Here is an 11,823-nt window from a genome sequence, read left to right on the forward strand (position 1 = left end):
TGCAGTCCTAGAACCCCAAAACCCGCTTGAAGGGATGGGGACTGAGCTGGTGATGGTCATCATTTAGAGTCAAAGCCAGGAATAAGTCTCAGAGAGGGGTCTTCAGAAACACCAGTGTGAGTGCTGGGATAGGAGAGGAGGACTTGGAGAGACAGTGACTAAATCAGCCTGGGAGAGCAAAGCTGGGAGGGGTGCTGGAGTCATTCTCTGAAGTCTGTTTGTAGGATGGGGAGCTTTTTAGGGCACCCAGGCACCCGTTGCAGGGAGTATGGCCAGAGTTGCAAAAGATGAGTCCTTAAACAAAATGCAGTTAAGTGAAGGTCCTCATGCTGAAGTCAGAATGAGGCCCCCTTTTATTAGGGAAATTGCTAAAGACTACGTGCAAAAAGTCAGCTAAGCGAGTGTGTTAATCAACTTAATGGTTTTGTTTTTCAAGGTTGAATTTCTAGATGATTGTTCTTTATGACCAGGAAGGGTCAGCCATGAAGGCCCTGGACAATGCTAATGGCTCAAGGCATTCCTTAAGAGCAGCTGTGAAAACATGTCCTAAGGCCTTGCACCTGCTGCAGCCTTTCCCTTTTGAGGTCTTTTCCTTTGACCTTTTTCTCCTACATCTCCCCCAGATACAGAGAACACAGCTATTTTCACTCTTTCAAGAGCTAACATTATATGTCAATTATATCTCAGTAAAAAAAAAAAAAAAAAATGGGCAAAGGACCTGGAAAGACGTTTCTTCAAAGAAGACCTCCAAAAAGCCAACAGGTACATGAAAAGATTACTCAACATCACTAATCGTCAGGGAAATGCAAATCAAAACCACAATGAGATATCACCTCACACTTGTTAAGATGGCCGTGTCAAAAAGAAAAGCACTAACCAGTGTTGGCAAGGATGTAAATAAAAGGGAACCTTATGCACGGTCAGTGGCAGTGTAAATTGGTCTAGCCATTACTGCAACAGTACAGAGGTTCCTCAGAAAGTTAAAAACAGAACTACTATAAAATCCAGCAATCCCATCTCTGGATACATATCCAGTGGAAATGAAGTAAGTGTATTGAAGATACATCTGTACTCCCAGGTTCATTGCAGGACTATTCATAATATCCAAGACAGGAAAACAACCCAAGTATCCATCACCGAGAGCCATGAAACTGTTGAATGTGACACCATATGGGAGGATACGTGTATGACTAATGCCAGATGTTAAATAATGGGGAAATTCAGAGGGATGGGCAAAGGGAGTAGATAGGAAGTCTTTTTGCTTGATTTTTCTGTAAAGCTAAAACTGCTCCAAAAAACTTAAAGACTAATAATTAAAAGGAAAAAAAAAGTTAGTAGGGAGGAAATCTCCTTTACATGGATTTCAAAAACCAAAAAGTCTCTACTTTTTTTTTTTAGGTGTTTTCTGATAGTATTTTGTTTTCATTTCTATCAGTTTTACTCCCTTTCATACTTAAACACTCTTCTTAGTTTATCAATCGTCTTTTTTTCTATTTCAGGAACACTGAACCTCCAGATCAGTGTTTGGTATATACAATGTCACAGTGACTCAGGCAAAATCGCTGCTTTCCTAACTGCATTCACATCCTCACTATAATGTACAGGGAAGCCTGGGACGCCCCCCTGGACAGTAAATAGCATCAAACCAGATTCTGCGTCCTTGTGCATTAACGGGGCATAGAACGTTGGACTTTTCTCGGATCTCTCTTTTCGGAGTGACCTCCTCCATGTGAAATTACTGCACAATTAAAAGATGAAGTGAAAAAAAAATATGGTACAGTGAGAGATTTGTCTGTGTGTTTACTGATAAGTACAGCTTTTTCCCTTGACTTCTAATTTTTTTTTTTTCAGGAGTAGAATGGAATGGCAGAAATGAAGACTTAATGGAGACACTTCTTGGGGAGAAATCCCCCTCAGACTTCTGCATTGAGGAATCTAGATCCTTCTCCCCATGCTGTCCTTGGAGTGCCTGGATTAATGGGGTAACCAAAATACTGGTGTGACTGGCCCAGTCTTGGCTCACCTCTATTTTCCTTGTGTAACAACCAACAGCTTCCCATTTCATGCTCAAAAGTATCCTGGTTTGGATTATAAGTTATATGGTTTTCCTACCTTAATCCTACTGGATATTATGTCATGGTCTGTGGTCAAACTATCAAATGGCTGTTAGTTACCTAAGGCAACAGAAAAGGGCAGCTGGAAGGAGGCTCCAGTTCTCTCGGCAGCTATAACACTGATGCTCGGCCAGCTCTTGGTGTTTGCTTTCATGTCCCATGTTCCTTTGATTCACTTCCTGAGAGTGTCATCCCTCTTCTTGTTTTGGGGCCTTTCTCGGGGAAGCTGCTCCTTCTATGTCTTATTGTGGGGGAACCTTCTCCTTTTGTTTCTTTCCATTGGTGGCATTATTCATTAATTTTTGGAAGATATATTTCTGGAGCACCTAAGTTCTAAGCCTTGTGTGTATTATTATACATATTATTTATGTATTTTATTCATTATATATATATATATATATATATGAATTTATGTATATATAAAATGAATACCAAAGAACCTCAGAGCCTCAGTCCTTGTCTTCATAAACAGAGAAGACAGACTTCAGAACAGTAACGCCACTTGGGTGCTGGGCGCTGTGAGAAGGCTTCGATGGGCAAGGACAAGCGTTGAGTGATGGGTGGGGACCTCCTAATGCGGAACGCTGTAAGCCGTTTCAGGGAATGAGGACTTTCTTCCGAGACAAATGACTTGATCAGATCTGCATTCTGTAAACATCACTTGAGCTTCTACATGGCCACCTTTGTAACGGGAAAGATGCAGTATAAGCCACATAAAGTACATCATAAGGAGTATTTTCCACGTTAACAATTATTTTGACAGAACCCGAAGAGGCTAGAGGTACGATGCCAGGCAAACCATGCCTGCTCATGGTTTGTTTTGGTTATATGCAGATAGCATCTTTGACAATTTAGGTGTGACAGTGAAGGCGCCGTTAAGATGCTTAAATGGGTGATGGAAGTGTCCGGTAATGTGGACATGAGTCGGCGTCGCTCACAGCAGCTCTGATACATCTATGCCAAGCATCCCCCAGTCTAGTCCCCAAGCATCTTTGACCATCAATGTAGAAAAGACTCATGTGAAGAGGTAATAAGGCTGTTGGCTGACATTTACCAGCGTGGGTTTGGCAGGGTTTCTAGGTTCTGTATGCAATCTTCAGATTTATTTTTTAAAATACTGCTTTCTATTAATTAAATCTTGGTAAGTCTTACAGAACTTACACCGAACCAACAGACTCTTCCTGCGCTTGTTCCCACTGGTTACTGTGGGTCCTTCAGAATCCCACCCCTTACTTCCATAGTGCCCCAGATCCTCTCTGGGACTCCCCACTTTTCCCTTCCCTGTGGTTGGCTCAGTGTCGAATCTGCTCCCCTCTCTCTGGTGCCACAGAAGCCACCTGTGATGTCACTAATGGGTCCACGAAGGGGCCACCCTCTGTTGGTGCTGTGTCCAGAACCGCACTGGGTTAGGCCTGGACCTGCTGCCCCTGTCCAGGGGGCCCAAGGATTTGGTGTGAGGAGGCAGTTCGTTGCTTGCAGTGGAAGCTGGGGTCGGAAAACTCTCACTACCTGTTTGCCGTATCCCATCCCGTCATTCCCAAGCAGGGCTGCATTGCTGTCCCAGTCTTGTTCAAGGATGACGCAGAGGCTATTTGAACTGCCCCACGAAGCTTTTTGCCCTGAGACTGAGGCTCGAGTGTGGGAGGGACATGACCTGAGCATACAGGTGGGCTGCTTATACAATTGCCCTTCATCTCTGAACCTGAGCCACTGTCCTTGGTTCATGGACGCCCTGACTCTCCTCCCGAACATGAATTCTTTCCAGGATGCCTCTTGGTTCCTCGTGCATATGGGCTCCAGTGCGCTCTCCCACCTGTGTGCCCATGCCACCTGAATTCCTGCGTGGACCACAGGTCCATCTGGCCATGCTCCCAGTTTTCACTTATACATATCAGCCTCCAAACTTCTAATTCGCAGCCTCACTACACACAGTCCCTCTTCTCTGTTTTGCTTTTCTCATTAATACTTGTCACTCTCATTATATATTTTATTTATTTAGTTTAGTGACATTCTTTCCCCACTAGTATGTGAACTTCATAAGGGCTGTTTTTTAAAATATTTTTTGTTGTCTCAGTGCCAGTAATGCATAGAGCATAACAGATGCTCAATAAATGCCAGTTGAATCAGTTGAGGAATTAAATCCTTAAATCCTTCAATACGTCGAGTGTCTACTATGTTCTTGATTTGGGAAATGAAGCGCATTTATTGGTCTGAGTGAGATATGCTGAATGGGGGCTAATGCAGTGAACTTGGCCCATGGCAGAACTCATGTGACAATTCTAATAGGATTGCTTATAGTGAGATTAAGATGACCCCAGGCTGCAATGTGGAAAAATGTTTTATTTCTGCATGCGCAATCTCTTCTGATAAAGAAGGTGAAAGAGCCTGTATACTCCCATGTAAGATAGGTTTAAGATGCACCTTGTGTTGAGCTGGGTTTCCCAGAACATCTAAACCACAGTTGAGGAGAGTCCATGACCACTGGAGTCAGCTGACCCATTGCAATGATGCTTATAAGTGAAAGGGGACGTCCAAACTGTCTAACTGAGTGCAAGGTGCTGATAACAGCGAGCTGAGCAGTTTAGCGGTTGCTAGTTTGTTAGGACATCATTCAAATCAAGTCAAATTGTTAAGGATAGTCAAGAGTCTTCTGGCATCTCCAAAACAAAATTTCATCGTGTTATATAATGTAACCAGATTTTGAAATTACTTCGGCTAAATTTTACTCAGCTTCCTCCCCACCCCCAGATTTTTATTTAAATTCTAGTTCGTTGACATACAGTGCAATTTTGGTTTCAGGAGTAGACATTAGTGGTTCATCACTTACAAGCAACATCCAGTGCTCAGCACAAGTGCCCTCCTTAATACCCATCACCCACCTAGCCCATCCCCCAGTCACCTCCCTCCCTTAACTGTTTGTTCTCTATCTTTAAGTCTTCAAGGGTCTCTTACGATTTGTTTCCCTCTCTCTCTCGTTTCCCCTCTGCCATATGTTCATCTGTTTTGTTTTCTTAAATTCCACCTGTGAGTGAAATCATACGGTATTTGTGTTTCTCTGACTGACTTATTTTGCTCAGCATAATACACTCTAGCTCCATCCGCATTGTTGCACATGGTAAGATTTCACTCTTTTTTATCGCTGAGTAACATTCCATGGTATTTAGAGGCCATCTCTTCCTTATCCGTTTTGTAGTCGGTGGACATTTGGGCTCTCTCCATAGTTTGGCTGTTGTTGATAATGCTGCTATAATATTGGGGTGCATGTACCCCTTCAAATCTCTACTTTTGTATCCTTTGGGTAAATACCTCGTAGTGCAGTTGCTGTATTGTAGGGTAATTCTGTTTTTAACTTTTTGAGGAAGCTCCGCAGCATTCTCCTGAGTGGCTGCACCAGTTTGCATTCCCGCCAGCGATGTAAGAGGACTCCCCTTTCTCCACATCCTGGCCAACATCTGTTGTTTCTTGTGTTGTTAGTTTTAGTCATTCTGACACGTATGAGGTGGTATCTCATATTCAGCTTTTATGCTAAGTCACCACCTCTTTGCCAGTCAGTGTGTCTTAGGCTCTTCCTGCTGGGTGAGACCATAGTATAAGATGTGTAAAGAACATAATCTGCTTATGGGAGACCGTGATGACAGTAATGGCAGTGGGAACTAAGTTTATTGAGGTGTTACTACATGCCAGCCACCATTTTAAGATTTTACCAATTTGATCCCCACAACTGTATGGGATGTCCCTCGGTCACTTGGGCTGAGTAAGAATGAGTAACTTACCTAAGGTCACACTGTTGGTTGTAGGGCCAAAATGTGAGCCCCGGCAGCTTGACTTTAGAGTCTGTGTTCTGTCCTCTGCGCCATTGCTGTAATGCTACTTGGTACATTTGTGAAAGTTGGAGCGGGGGGTTAGATTGGCAGTTTAAAGGCCTGTGTTCTAACTCTGCTTCTGCCACACTCCCCTTTAAGTCCTATAGTCCTTAAACACTTTGGGCTAATTGACACTTGCTTAAAGGCTCTAGATGTATTGGGGCAGCTCCCCTTCCTATCACTAGATGGCAGAGTTGGTGGCGGGAGGGAGGGGAAGGTGTGGTATAGATGTATGTATGGTATTTACTTCGTAAATCTCTATCCTACTGGTAAAATAGTTTATGGGCTATTTCAGTTGGTATTATAAATATTCATTACATTTCTACTCATTACATTTCTTTCAGTTTGTATTTAATAGTTCCCCCTTTTCCTGTCTATTTGTTCAATGTATACAGTATCTACAAAAGGAGTATAAGTCAGATAGCAGGGAATTTGGCTGCCTCGCTCATGACAATGACCAGAACAGTATCTGGCCTATAGTCAGGACTCAAAATTATTTGAGGTTTTCTTTCTTTTTTTTTTTTTTATGTTGTAAGGATTTCCTTTCCCTTTTCATTTTGAACAAATGTGTTATAGAAAAGTTGAAAACGTAATACAGAGTTGCCTTATATCTGTCACTCCATTTCCTGTAATGTTAACATCTTACATTACCTTAGTGCAGATATCAAGAATATAAAATTAACATTGGTACGGTCTTATTAATTAAACTACAAACCTTACTTGAATTACGCCCATTTTTTTCCCTGCTAATGTTCTCTTTCTGTTTTGGGCCCATACTTAGGGTTTCACATTATATTTAGTTATTATGTTTTCTTAGTCTTCTCCAGTTCTGTAAAAATTCCTTGATTTTTTTCCTGGTGTCATGACCTTGACAGTTTTTATCGATCCATTATTTTACAGAATGTCCATTAGTTTGGATTTGTCCAATGTATTCTGCTAATTGGAGTGAGGTGTTGCATTTGGGGCAAGAAAACCAGAAGAATGATGTGCTTTCATCTGTGCACCACATCAGGGTGTTCATGATGTTGATATGTCTTATTGATGGTGATGTTTACCTTGATCGCTTGGATGATGTGACGATTGCTAGGTTTCTCCATTATAAAGTTACTTCTTTATCCCTTTGTCTTACTAAACACCTTTGAGGAGATTTTTTCTGGAGATGATGCAAATCTAGTCTCCCCTCAAGCTTCGCCCACCAATTTTAGCATCTTTTTCTGCTGTACATTGCCGTATGATCCATTTGGCCAATCGCTATACTGTTGGCCTCAGTTTTTATTCTTCTGTGACCCTCTAGGTACTTGCACTGGAGTGTGGATAAGAGACAGCGAAGTGTGCATATATTGTACACCTACTACCTATTTGCTGGTTCAGGTAAAGATTATTTTACTGACGTGTAATTAAATTCCCCAACTGGATCTCTCTGGACCTCAATTTGGATATTTTTAAAGTAAGAAACTATGCTCTGAAAAAAATGTTGGAAGCAAATTTCAACAGTAATGAATGGAATAGGATCCACCCTCTTATATCCATTGAAAATTTAAAGAGACATTGTATTTGCAAAAATTTACCCAGTGTGTAAACATTAGAAATCATAGGTAATCATAAAGAAAAAAAAAACCTTATTAATTCTTCCTTGAACTCTAACCTTTGTTAAGATTATGCCAGTATCCTTTATAATTTTCCTATGTATATATACACATATATTTCAATTTCTGTTTTAAGAAGGCTTATATTGCATATATCATGTTAAACTTGATTTGTGTACTTAAAACATTAAATAATTCTTAAGAGCAGTACAGTGTTCATTTACAGGATGCAGCAGGATTTCTATAAATAATTCCTTATTATTGTATATTTTCAGTTGGTTTACTTTTTAAATTTTAAACGTATCAGATGATAGCTTGCGATAATATTTGAGGGCTACTTGCCCCCTTGATGTCTCAGATCCACCTCTAGGCTTTCTGTGTACATTGGCTTCATGAAGCAAGAGCATGCTCTGGGTAGTGAAAGGGTTCCTCAATGGATTTTCTAGTTAATAGCCTTGAAAGTCAAGGTTTTGTTTGCATATACCTGAATTTGAGAGACTAGGCTTTCTGAATTTCCAAGCTTTGGCACTAAAAATGCAGGATGCAAACCATGAGAGAAGCAGAATATGCAGTTAATTTGACACATGTGTGTGTACATTTCTGCTGAGTACGTATATAGGGCTGAAACAGCTTATACACAGACTTATAATCAGTTTGAGATACTGCCAGAGAGTATCCCAAAGTAGAGTTTGCACTTTATACTCCCACCAGCAATGTATGAGAAGTTCTTGTTCAAATCTTTTGCACATTTTTCTATTGGGTTTTCTTTCCTTTTACTAATTTGTAGAACACGCTTCATGTATTTGGATAACAGATCTTTGTCATAAATATTTTTTGCAAACATCTTCTACCAGTTTCTGGCTTATGTTTTCACTCTCTTGAAGGTGTCCCTTTGATGACCAGAAAGTTCTTAATTTTAATGGAATCAATTTATCAATCTTTTCCTTTACAGCTAATGCTTTTTGTTATCCGTTCAAGAAATTTTTGTCTAAACCTAGTTAACGAAGATATTCCCCATTGTTATCTTCTAGAAGTTTTAGTGTTGAATCATTTCCCTTAAGAACTATAATCCATCTGGAATCTATTTTTGTGAAGGCTGTGAAGTATAGGTCAGACTTCATTTGTTTAAAAGAAGTATGGCTATCCGTATTCCCTCCCTCTTCCCCTACTTAGTGGTGTCTTTGTTTTAAATAAAAATCAAATTGGTTGATCTGTTTCTAGCTTCTCTATTCTGCTCTATTGGCCTGTTAGTCTGTCCTTCCACTAATACCACTCTTAATTTCTATAGCTTTCTAAGTTTGGCATCTCCTAACGGAAGGCTCCAACTTTGTTTTTATATTTCAAGGTTGTCTTCTTTTATGTATATAAATTTTTATATTTGTATATAAATTTTAGAATTAGCCCATCAGTCAAGGGGAATTAAGGAGGACACTTGTGGGGATGAGCACTGGGTGTTATATGTAAGTGAGCAATCACTAAATTCTATTCCTGAAATCACTATTACTCTACATGTTAACTAACTTGGGTATAAATTTTAAAAAAATAACAAAAAAATATGGGCAGAGGAAATGAATAGACATTTTTCCAAAGAAGACATGTAGATGGTCAACAGACACATGGAAAAATGCTCTTTATCACTCATCATCAGGGAAATGCAAATCAAAAGCTCATTGAGATACCACCTCACACCTGTCAGAATAGCTGAAATCAAATACAAAAAAATAACAAGTGTTGGCAAGGATGTGGAGAAAAAGGAAACACATGCACTGTTGGTAGGAATGGTAGCTGGTGCAGTCACTGTGGAAAACAGTGTGGACATTCTCCCCAAAATTAAAGATGAAATTACCATATGGGCCAGTAATTCTGCTACTGGGTATTTACCCAAGTAAAAGAGACATTATGTGCCCCTGTGTTTATTTCAGCATTATTTATAATAACCAAGTTATGGAAGCAATCCAAGTGTCCATCAATAGATAAATGGATAAAAAGATGTGGTATATATATATGCATACATACTATGGAATACTAACTACTCAGCCACAAGAAAGAATGAAATCTTGCCCTTTGCAACAACATGGATGGAGCTACAGGATATAATGCTAAGTGAAATAAGTCAGAGGAAGACAAATACCACATGATTTCTTTCATTCATATGTGGAATTTAAAAAACAAAACAAATGAATAAAAGAGAGAGAGAGAGAGAGAGAGAGAAACCAAAAAACCAGACTCAAATATAAAGAATAAACTGGTGGTTGGTTGCTGAAGGGGAGGCAGGTGGAGGGATGAGTGGAATTGGTAAAAGGACTAAATACACTTATAATGAGCAATAAGTAATATACAGAATTGTTGGAATCATTATACTGTACGTATGAAACTAATACAATACTGTATGTTAATTATACTTGATTAAAAATGTCTAAAAAATAAAAAAAAAAAAGAATCAGCCCATCAGTTTACAAATACATACACATAAGTTACTGGATTTTGGTTGAATAGCAAAAAAAAATCTATGAAAAAATTTTGAGGAATTGACATATTTCCAATATTTAGTTTTCCATCCATAAGCATAATAAGTCCTGCCATTTAGACTTTCTTTCATGTCTCTCAATTACATTCTTTTAATGTTCTGTGAGGAGGTCTTGACCATTCTTGGATTTTTGGATCCCTTTAGAAATGTCATCAATCTTCATATTTGCTAATTCAGCAAGGAAAATGTCAGGGCAGAAGATGAGATTCAGAGTCATGAACAAGCCTGCTAGGGAAGACTCATTTCTGTGCTGTCCTGTCTCTGTTTTGATTTGTTTGTTTTGCTTTTTTTTCTTGTGGTGGTGGTTGTTTTTCGATGCCTTGAGGTAGGTGTGGGATCCTCTGTGGCCAAGTATCCAATCCATTTTTGAGTAGAAGAACCCTGTTTTATTCACCAGTTTATAACATAAGCCACCCTGGGAATTCACTCTTCGAACACTTTGCCAGTGGTATCTTGGTGGAACTTCTGGTACCCCTGGTTTTTAAGACCTTTTTTTTCATGAAGTTCCTCACTCTAACATGTCTTCTTATCTCAGGAAATCTCCTTCTAGGGGCTTTCTGCCTTTGTATCCATCTGAATTTCTAGGTTCCACTGGAACTCTGCTTTCCAGTTCCACCAGTCTGCAGCAGCAAAAGAGGGTCCATGTGAAGCCATTCTCCGCTGGTCATGTCACCTGATTCTCTTCCTCCACTTCTTTCTTCTATTTTCATGTCCAGGAGGGGAGTGCAGGGTCCCATCACTTACTCCCTCTGAGTCACTGCTCCTTGTGATAGTGATTTGCAAGTCAACCCTGTTTATCTTTCCCTGGCATTTCTGGTACTTACATAACTCTCTTCCCTGCCATCAGTGATGTACTTTTTATCATTACAATTTCTTACAGAATTTCCATTAACATTATATGGGGGATGGGATGAGGGGGTGAGAATTAAATGTATGTTTTCAAATCTCATCTTTTCCCACAGCTTTAAAACCGTTGTACCAGTTAATACATTAGAATATGGAGAGGTGTTATCTTCAAAACTCTTCCACCTGCTTCTGATGTTGAAATCTCTTAAGGGATCGGGGTGCCTGGGTGGCTCAGTCGGTTAAGCGGCTGACTTCGGCTCAGGTCATGATCTCGCGGTCCGTGAGTTCGAGCCCCACGTCGGGCTCTGTGCTGACAGCTCAGAGCCTGGAGCCTGTTTCGGATTCTGTGTCTCCCTCTCTCTGACCCTCCCCTGTTCATGCTTTGTCTCTCTCTGTCTCAAAAATAAATAAACGTTAAAAAAAAAATCTCTTAAGGGAAAAACTCTTTCCTCCAAGATTAGAGGGATATCCAAGTACGGGTTTCTTTGGGAAAGTGATTCTGATAAAGGTTCAGATTAAGAAGTAATGGCAAATATCACTGCTTTTGAGGTAAGAACAGGTTTTGTTACTGGGGAAGGGGTCAAAACCTAAGGGAGATTTGGAGGGCATTGGGCATTTGAATGGGAGGGAATGAGGAAAAGGGATGTATGCATACTTATACCCTAAGTCTAGCCTTGGCAATGGGTCTGACTCTTCCTGTATCCATAGGGGTGAGTGTGTTTGTGGTGAGGGGGTGAGGGGGTACAGGGGATGTTGTTTCTATAAAAGACTAGTGACCTTCAGATAACTTACTGTATTTTGCCATGCTTACCCTTTCTAACCTGGCACTCACCCCATGGACCAGGGCATCCTGGTAAGATGGAGACTGGGTATCCCCAGCCCAAATA

This window comes from Panthera pardus, unplaced genomic scaffold, assembly GCF_024362965.1.
Source record: "Panthera pardus isolate Hobbes unplaced genomic scaffold, ASM2436296v1 HiC_scaffold_15, whole genome shotgun sequence".
Classification (NCBI taxonomy): Eukaryota; Metazoa; Chordata; class Mammalia; order Carnivora; family Felidae; genus Panthera; species Panthera pardus.